Source organism: Odocoileus virginianus, chromosome 10 (genome assembly GCF_023699985.2).
Source record: "Odocoileus virginianus isolate 20LAN1187 ecotype Illinois chromosome 10, Ovbor_1.2, whole genome shotgun sequence".
NCBI classification, from domain to species: Eukaryota; Metazoa; Chordata; class Mammalia; order Artiodactyla; family Cervidae; genus Odocoileus; species Odocoileus virginianus.
The window spans coordinates 17,367,838-17,378,577 of NC_069683.1; positions in this window are offsets into that span (position 1 = coordinate 17,367,838).

Here is a 10,740-nt window from a genome sequence, read left to right on the forward strand (position 1 = left end):
CCTGAGCAAATTGCATTACTGTGTTAATCTTCATACATTTAAACTGGGAATTGTAAGGCTACCTACTTCAGATGACTATTATGAGAAGATGAAATGAGATAAGCACACGAAGTGTTCCGAGTATTGATTGCCATCATTAGTATTATGGGAGAGAGATAAAGTATTCAAAACAAATGAGGGCATCAGGAGTGGGCGTGGGAGTTAGGAACTAGAGAGTCTTCTGAAAATTACACGTGAAAGTGTGGAATTTTCTGATATGAGAATACAAGGCAGTCACACCTGAAATGGATGAAAGGTACCATGATTCCCTATTTAAAATAAATTTATCCCGAGAAAGACACTAAGTTGTTAAAAAAAAAAACAAAAAACACAAGCATTCATTCATTGTATTTGTCCAAAGTGAGAAATTGGCCAGATCCTGAAGAAGGGAATCTGAGAAAGAGAGCTAATGGCTTTGCCTGGCAATAAGCAAAGAGCCAGTTTTAGACTTTTGCTAAAACACTCTAAAGAAACTACCTCTTTGTCTCTAAATAGTCATTTTTTGAATCATCCTTGGAAATTAAATTCTTTGCAGTTTAATAACATTTTATTGAAAGTAAGTTTTATAACTTTAATAAAACTATATATAGTCTTTGCAAAAAATGTTCAAAAGATATTTCCAACAAACTTCATTTAGGACATCTAATCTACAGAAATAACACTTGTACACCAGGATTTATATACAAAGAAATGTATTTATTTTGACATTTTTATGACAGCAAAATAAAGAATAAGGAAATAAATATTTATCCACTGTTTCCTAAACAAGGAAATAATGGATAAATTTTATATAATAATTGATTATATAAAATGTATGCAGCTCTTGAAAGCAATACGTTAGATCAATCACATTGATAAGGGAAGGAAGATGGGACAAAAGAGAGAGAAAGAAATGGTAGCCCTGAATTTCTAAATTTGACGAGCCAGGAATCCCTTTTCAACAAACTGGGGAAACCATGAAAGTTTTCTGCAGCTTTTATGAAAAAGTCCTGGGCCATTTGTCTTTTAGAACTCATAACATGGTTTAAATCTGCAGCACATACTTGACTTCCCATCCATTTTATAGTGAATGGTTACCAAATGAGAAGCACATTGACGCTGGTATCTGTGAAACGTCTCACTTCTTCTGTAGCAGCACGACATCTCTCTCAGTTTATGCATCGTTTCATCTTTGGGCCTGCAGTCATTAAAGTTTTGAAGTGTGAAGACTTCATTTGAGAATATGATGAGAACAGAGAATACTATGCAAACAGAGAAGATGGCACATATGCCCAAATGTCCCACAGAGTCGTCCAGGGCATGAGGCCAATGGAATGAGCCCTGATAATACTGTTGCATAGGCCTGAGATGAAAGGCAGCTCAGTCCCCAGACGTTCAGATAAATAAGCTGATATATTTTACTTTGAGTGAGTTTGAGTTGGTTTTCTGAGACTGCAGATAGATATCTTTGGTATTTCAGAGAGGATGAAGAAGAAAATGTAGGTGAAGATCTGGTTGCATGCGTGCATGCTAATTTGTTTCAGTTGTGTCTGACATTTTGTGACCCTGAAGACTAGACCATAGACCACCAGGCTACTCTGTCCATGGGATTCTCCAGGCAAGAATACTGGAGAGGGTTGCCATGTCCTCCTCCAGGTGATCTTCCTGACCGGGAATCATACCTGCATCTCCTGTGACTTCCTGCATTGCAGGTGAATTCTTTACTGCTGAGCCACTGGGGGAAATGGTTGATATAGCTTATTAAAGGCAACGGAAAGATAAAATGGTACCGATCTTGTGACATTGGTCCACCAATGTCCACCTTTAGAAGGTTATTTTTAAAAGAAGAGGAATATGGGTTTGGAGGTATCAGACATATATGGAAGATTTGAAAGGAGAGTGAGTGTCAGTCGAATTGTATAAAGAAACAGTGTAATGTTCTGGCTCAATTAATCTCTCAAACTCTAATATCAAAGAGTACACATTTTTATTTTATTTAAAATTAACACCTAAGAACAACTTAAAACAAGAAACTTCGAAATATCAAAAATCCTACAATAACTCTCTTTGGGAATGTTGTGTTGCAGTCTCTTCCCACGTGAAAAATTATTGTGTGTTGCTGACACTGTGTTTTCTGATCATCTTTTATTTCACTTAACTAGAACCTATGTTGCACATTTATTTATAGTCCCTATAAGTAGAAAAATTAAAAATAAAATAAAAACATGTGATTCCTTTATTTTAATACTACAAAAAGAATAATATTTTCTTTGGCTTCTTATTGTAATTTTTTAAACGTATTGTTTTAGTAGGTAATGCAGCAATGTGCATTTCCATATACAATGGTGAACAAAGAAGTAATTCCAGGGCCTTTCCCTGCTGGCCCAGTGGTTAAGAGTTTGCTTTCCAATGCAGGGACGGGAATTCCATCTCTGGTCAGGAAACTAAGATCCCTCATGCCTTAGGGCAACTACTGAGCCCATGCACTCTGGAGCCAGCAAGCCCCAGCTGGAGAGAAATCTGCTCAGCGCAAGAGCCCATACGCTGCAGGGAAAGCTCTCATGTCCCTGTGTCCCTTCACTAAGACCTGATTGAGCCAAAAATCAACATAAATAGATAAAATAGATTTTATAAGTAATGTCAGTTGTTTTCCTAAGTTCTTAACTGCTCCAAAAATATTTTCTATATATGTAGACACTTTCTTCCTAGACCAGTTCTTCAAAAGATGCCACCAACAACTTGGATTCTGTTTCCTAGCTATGTGAGTCATTGTCATTTTTGTCATCATATTATGATGATGAAAAGATATTTGACAAGAAGGAAACCAAGGACATTTTTAACCAGGTTTTCAAAACTTTACTTATGAAACTATAGTTATCTTAAAAATATATATATTTTTATAGTTCTCCTAGATTCTTATTTTAAAATACTGTAAGAAATGTTTATTAGTAACAAATACAACACAATTGGGGAAGTAATTCTATCTTACACTTGAGCCTGCTTAAAAACTTTGCTGCAAATATTGCTATACATTGAGAGATTTTATCCATAATCTTCACATATAGTTGATTAATTGGTCTCTACTTTAATGGGAAAAGTTATGAAAAATCTTCCCAATCCCTAGGTTGGGAAGATCCCCTGGAGGAGTTCATGGCAACCCACTCCAGTATTTCTGACTGGAGAATCCCCATGGACAGAGGAGCCTAGTGGTCTGCAGTCCACGGGGTCACAAAAAGTCAGACAGGACAGAGCGACTGAGCACAAACTTTAAACCTCCATTTTCTGTATTCTTCCCTGCAACCAAATTGGGAAACAGATATGATTATTAACCCGCCTCTTTAGATGTGAAAACTGAGGCTCAAAGAATTTAATCTTGCTAAGTTCACACACTTAGGAAATGTCTTACTCCCAACCCTGTTCTTTCTATTATACGATATTATTGAGAGTTAATGAGATAGATAATTCATATTTTTGTTCCAATGCTTATTAGCTGTGACTCTTAACAAATTAGCATCTTTTATGCTGCTGTCTGAAATTTTAGATAACGCTATCTACACTGTAGGATTGTAAGGATTTTGTATCATCACCCCACCTAGATCTTTTCATGTAAAGTCAATCACCATGTTATTGACAATTTAGAGGATGCTTTTCAAACTTTCTGCTATGTTTATTTTTTCCTTCAACTTCTTTCTGAATGGTTATGTTCCTTTGATTTTTGTGATGCCATATTCTCATGATCATCTTGCCTGGATTTTCTTTAAGATTGCTATTTCCTTCAAGTCTCCCTTCTTTACTCTCTCCTGAATAATCTATACTCACTCCCTATATAACATCAACCCTTGCATGCCCTGTTATCTATATGTTGATATTCCACTGTAGTTGGTTGAATTGTATTCCCCCAAAAGATATATCCAAGTCCTAGATCTGAATACCTGTGAATGTGAAACAGGTCTTTGTGGATGTAATTAAGGGCTTCCCAGGTTGCGCTAGTGGTAAGGAACCCACCTGCCATTGCAGGAAATATAAGAGACACCAGTTCAATCCCTGGGTTGGGAAGATGACCTGGAGGAGGGCATGGCAACCCACTCCAGTATTCTTGCCTGGGAAATCCCATGGCCAGAGGAGTCTGGTGGCCTACAATCCACAGGGTTGCAAAGAGTCAAACACAACTGAGTGACTGAGTGTGCATGCAGAGTAATTAAGCTGTGGATCTAGAGATGAGATTCCCCTAAATTTAGGGTGAAAGTCGCTCAGTCATGTCTGACTCTGCGACCCCATGGACTGTATAGTCCATGGAATTCTCCAGGCCAGAATACTTCAGAATACTGGAGGAGTGGGTATCCTTTCCCTTCTCCAGGGGATCTTCCCAACCCAGGGATTGAACCCAGGTCTCCAGCATTGCAGGCAGGTTCTTTACCAGCTGAGTCACAAGGGCAGGCCCTAAATATAAAGACTTGTGTCCTTGAAACAGTAGGAGAGAACGCAGAAACACAAAGAAGGCAATGTAAAGATAGATGTAGGGAGTGAAGGGATGTATCTATAAACCAAGGAACACCAGGAATGCTAGCAATCACCTAGCATTGGAAAGCAAGGAAAGAAATATGGCATGAATTACCCCTTGGAGTTTCCAAATGGAGTCTGCATTGCTGAAAGTCTGACTTCAGAATGCTGGCCTCCGAAACTGTAAGAGAGTAAATTTCTGCTGTTTTAAGCCACCTCATCTGTGCTGAGTTGTTATAGCATTCCCAAGAAATAAATACATTCCCAAACCCACCTTTCTAGCCCATCTAATTGTCTGTATCAACTTGGGTGTTCCCAGACATCTAAGTCTGTTAGTCCAAGCTAAGTCTTTCAAGTGCCATGCTCTGCTCCGCTCCATATGTCAGAAAATAGCAAGACCCTCTATAGCCAGAGTAAGTAAGTAAATCTCTTTTTAATGCTTCAACTGCCAGAGTACATGCAAATAACTTCCAAGTATATGCATACAATAATGATCAATGTTCTTAATTCTAAATCCATAAGCCCCTACTGCCTACTCAACACATCTACCTGGTTTATGAAAGACAATTTACATTATCAGCATCAAAAAAGAAATTATGAGTACTCCCTTGACCCTAATCTTGGTCTTATAATGTTCTCTATGTTAACCTTTTTAGTGAATGTTTCTGCCTGATATGAATCTGACAAGCCAAAAACCTAGGAGTCATTCTTGACACTAAACTCTCCCTAAACTGTTCCTAAAGTATAGCCACTACATCACCAGTCCCACTTATATCAATAATTCTGGAATGTTTTATCTTCTCTCTATCACTTTTAACAACTCTTTAGGACTAATTTCTATCATGTCTTCCTTGAATGTTTACAATATCCTCTGTATCCTATGTTTGCAATATCCAGAAAAAGTGAAAAAATTAGAGATAGGTAGCTAGCAAGATAGAAAGGGGGAAGGAAAAAGAAAGAAAGGGAGAAAGGCAGTGAGAGTGAGAGAGAGAGGAAGAAAAGAAAGAAAGGAAAAGAAAGACACTTATTATAAGATATTGGCTCACATAATTCTTGAGACTAAAAAGTCCCACAAATTAGCGATGACAACAGGAGACCCAGGAAAGCCAGTGGTGTAGTTTAAAGGCCTGAGAGTCAGAGAGCTGATGGTGTAGATTCTAGTCCAGGTCTGAAGGCCTGTGAACCAGGAGCTGCAAGGGCAGGAGAAGATCAATGTCTTAGCTCAGGCAATCAGACAGAAAGAACTCAACCATCCTCTACTGTTTCGTTCTATTTAGGCCTTCAGCAGACTGGAGGACGCCCACTCACATTGCAGAGGGCCATCTGGTTCACTTAATCCACCAGTTCAAATGCTAATCTGTTCTAGAAACACCCTCACAGATACAACCAGAAATAATATTTCACCAGCTCCCTGGGTATCCTGTGGCTCACTGTAGTTGACACATAAAATTAAACAGCACAACTTCTTGCCTGGTGAACACAATTTTTTTTTCTTCCAAATCCAAACTAGATGGGTCTTTTTGATCACAGTGGTGATTACATTGCATCCACACACATTTACCTCCATTACTTAAAATATCTGAACGGGTTCCTATTACTCTCATCTAAAACCTGAGCACAGACCCCAAACTGCACTGAGTCTGACCACTTGCTCCATCTTTAGCCCTGTATCCCATTCCTGTTCTCAACCCACAATGAACTAGTGCCAGCTACAAAAACGCATCATGCTCACTTCTGAATCACATCTCTCTGCAGTACTCTTTCCCCCTCTTTGTTGGATCGTGTCTACCATCTTTTATATCTTAGCCTAAAAGTTATTTTCTTAAGAGAGACTTTCATATCCCACTTCCCAGGCTAAGTTAGGTTCACCTTTTGTACCTTCTCTTCACATTGTTTATATTGTATCATAAATCTTATAGAGGGCTTTCCTCTATAAGGAAAGAATCTGCCTGCAGTGCAGGAGACCTGGGTTCAATCCCTTGGTCAGGAAGATCCCCTGGAAAAGGGATACCCCCTCCAGATATTCAGTATATCTTATAGAACTCTACTTGTATTTATGTGAATATTCAATCAATATAAATCTAATTCTCTAGAATATGGGACTGTGTCTGTCTCTGTGGGTAGCACCAAGCCTGGAAAAAGAAGCTAAATAATTGTTCAATAAATGCTTTAATGAATGTGCCAAATCTTCTGTTTGGTGTGTATATATAACCATGCGTATATCAATCACCATCTCGGCAACCATGGAGTTTTGTTCTATAGGGATTCTTGAGAACACCAACTTCTTTATTTCACAGCTAGAAAATGGGGCATTGGCTTAAACAAAAAAGCTTCATACAGAGTAGCAGAATAAGGCAAACAACCCAAGCTCCAGTTAATGTCTGTTTTTCAGCCCTGATCTCCTTCATTACAGTGGAGGGTGCTGGGAAACTGAGTCTTTGCATGGCAATACTACTGATTTATGGAAATGTTCAAGACCTGGGACTACTTGTGTATTTCTACCAGGTAGGTACTTATTACTGTGCAAGAAAATAAGGAAATGCATTAAAAACAATTATTCAAAAATCACTTCCCCTGGCAAGTTCTATGTTATATGCTGTCATGGATATTTGTGGGTTTGTTTTAAGGGTTTTTTTTTTTTTTTTTTTTTAAATAGGGACCACTTTTAAAAGTCTTTATTGAATTTGTTACAGTATTGCTTCAGTTTTATGTTTCAGTTTTGTAGTCGTGAGGCATGTGGGATTTTAACTCTCCGACCAGGGGTTGAACCCACACTCCCTGCATTGGAAGGCCAAGTCATAACCACTGGACCACCAGGAATGTCCCTGATATTTGTTTTAAATAGGAGCCCATTTATTCTTAGGGCATGGCAACCCACTCCAGTATTCTTGCCTGGAGAATCCCATGGATGGAGTAGCCTCACAAGCTGCAGTCCGTAGTGTTGCACAGAGTCAGACACGACTGAAGCTTCTTAGCATGATACTACTTACTCTTAGCACCTTATGCTGCTGCTTCATGATTTCAAGCCTGAGGACAGTCATGGTTACCTGGCTATATTGATGTAGAGTCTGATACAGCTTTGTGGAGCTTTTATTTCCAGTGTGTTAGAGGACCACTTGTTTATGAAACTTCCATTGATGCTACATTCTCTTTTGGAAGAAAAGGGCCCCTTTAATTTCAAGCAAATGGTAAAGTTAAGCATCTTGTTAAAATAGGTCATAGAAAGTACCTTTCTAGAAAAGGGATTCTCTGATTAAATTAGTCTGAGAATGAATGAGCTTAATGCTTCATCAGGTTTTGTTGGATTATCATTATAAACAGAAGTCAAATCCTGACCCTACGTTGGACCTCTGACAATTTTTAGTTTTCAGGTCTTGTCTGCTATAACTTTTTTGGGCCTTTTTAACTCTTAGGTCTTTCACTTGATAATAATCCCAGTTCTTTCAAATGAGTTAGGATATCTAACTTGACAGTAAATTTGTAAAAACAGTGTAAATTATATAAAACAGTATACACACATTAGTGTGTGCTTAGTCAAGTCCAACTCTTTGCAACTCTTTGGACTGTAGCCCACCAGGCTCCTCTGTCCATGGGACTCTCCAGGCAAGAATACTGGAGTGGGTCACCATTTCCTCCTCCAGGGGATCTTTCCAACCTAGGGATCAAACCCAAGTCTTCTGCGTCTCCTGCATTGTAGGTGGATTCTTCATTGCTGAGCCGTTGGGGAAGCTCACATACATGTCAGTAGTTAGGTCTTATTACTGTTAAGAAATCTAGGTGAAATTCAGCCTTTTATCTGAGTCATTTCTATGTATAAAATATGTATCCCTTTAAATATTACTTTTTCTGGGAAATTTTCCTTGATTCTGATCATCTTTAACCATATCCATGGTGTCCTATTCTTCTGACATAGAATCACAGGTCTCATGTTAATTGCTCATTTAGCTTCCAGTCTTCTCATTAGACAGGAAACACCTTAAATACAAGGATTTTGCCTGTCTTACACACCATACTACCATCAATGAGTAGCAGAATATCTAGTATATATCAAGCACTCCATACACATTTTTGGGTGAATGAATAAATAGGTAGAACAATAGATAGTATGTTTGTAATAGACACTGTCTAAATAGAATAACATGAAATAATATGGCCAGGGGAGTTATTTTATTTTTCAGGCTCAATGTTTGAAGGAAAAAAGGGTTTTCAACATTCAAAGCATTAGCACAAATTAATGAGTCTCACTCTTATGTACCTACACCTATAGACCTATTTACTTGTTAATATCAAATCAATTCTCTTTACTTATTTATAACTCATATGCTATTTCTTTAAATATAATCATTTTCAGCAAGGGATTCAAGGCATGTCACCACTTTTTGCCTGTGACAGCGTTCATCTGTAATCATGTTTAGCACAGTCTTGGGGAGCACTCTCTTGCAAGCCCCAGATCCTATTCCACCTGCCTCTGCATCCCTGTTAGTGGATGTATTGGTATTGCTTCCTTGCTTAAGTTGCACCTTTCTAAAAGTGAATAAGGGTGTTTTTCCACAGTGCCTTTCTATGGAGTAATTAGTTGGTTTGCCGAGTGCCTTCAAGGTGATAAGTACTTGAAGTACTTAGAAATGCTAAGTGCCATTACCTGTGAAGCATGGCTGCAGGTTCCTCTGGGATGGAGGCTGCTTGAGAAATATAAAACAGTGCAGAGTGGAACGGAGCAGCAGTTCTCCCCAGAATGCAGCAGTTTACTCCAGGGAGACAAAGCTTTATAAAAATAGTCTAGGATAACTTTCTTTGAAGCAGGCAAAACTTTGAGAGTGGTCATGGCTAAATATAAGCTTCAGTGTCACTCTGAGTTGGGAACACAATTTCCTTCTACCCCCTGTTTCCTTAGGGAATTAGGAGACCATAAACACAGCCACTATGGAGCTCTGAACTTTTTAAGCCCAAGGGGATTTCATTTCCCCCTCTCTATGAAGACTTGCCTCATTTCCTAATAGGGAGCTCCTTGCCTTGACCTCATCCATCCTCGCTTGGTCTAACTGGGGTATGTATTCCTAGAGCTCTGGACGTGACAGAGCAGGCATGAATGCCTAATTGCAACCTTTCCTCCTTCCTTCCTGATTTTCTGTATTCTCTCTTCCTTCCAAAAACACTACTGAGTTCATTCTGCTTGTCAGGCATTGTCCTAGGTGGAAACTTGATAGGTAATGAGAGAGGAAGGAGCTCTTTTCTTCTTGGTTATCTATGCGCTCATCTCAGCCAGTTCTCTTCTAAGTATATGTGCTCTTCTTTAGGCTGATCATGGATACATGAAGGCATAGAGTATTGAGACCTAAAATAGACTTTGGAGAACCTCACTTAACAAGCAAGGAAGCAAGTATATATGTGGAGATATTATTACCAGTACGAAAAATGTTACTACCATCAGTATTGATTGATGATGATCATGTCACACTCTTTTTACTCCTGGGCCTAGATTTGGAGCCAGTATTCTTTTTACATAGTTTTATAGTGAGACTGTTTCTTCCTTCTTCTTGGGGGCAAATACAGATCTTCTGAAGCATGTACCAGCAGATTACAACCTATGTATGGTTATGTCCTGTTATGTGAAGTCATCTGTAGACCTCTCGAACATTCTTTAATCACTGAAAGTTTCAGCACCTTGTCACTCTCATTTTTGATGTTGAACATTACTAGAGGTGATCTCTCCACCAACTTAGTGTCTCAGTGCCTGAATGTCTCAATTCAAGCTCTATTTTCCTCTCGATCACCTTGGCAACTTTTTTCAATAAATGTAGCCTAAGTCTTATTATTATCTGCAGCTGTACAACTTCTAAAATCTTGGTTTCAAAAGTTAAAATCTATGGTAACACTTCCAACTAATTTATTCTGGAATAGCAATTATTCCAATAATTATTCAACCCCATTTTTTTCTGTAATTCACTGACCTTACTACTTATTTCATTTACCATGAACTCTGTCAGATCTTCAACTCTCCTTCCACAGTTTACATTCAATAATTTATCATGAAAATCATTTCCTTACACACACACGGCGGCTCCCTATCTCTCATCCCTTCCCTTCATTTTACTCATCTGGAAAAATATAACCTTCCACCTATTTTTCCTCTTCTGAAACATAATTAGAGAAAACACATAACTAGTCCTTTGGAAACTACTATTGTGACTACATTACCTAAAAATATACTCCTCTTAGTAA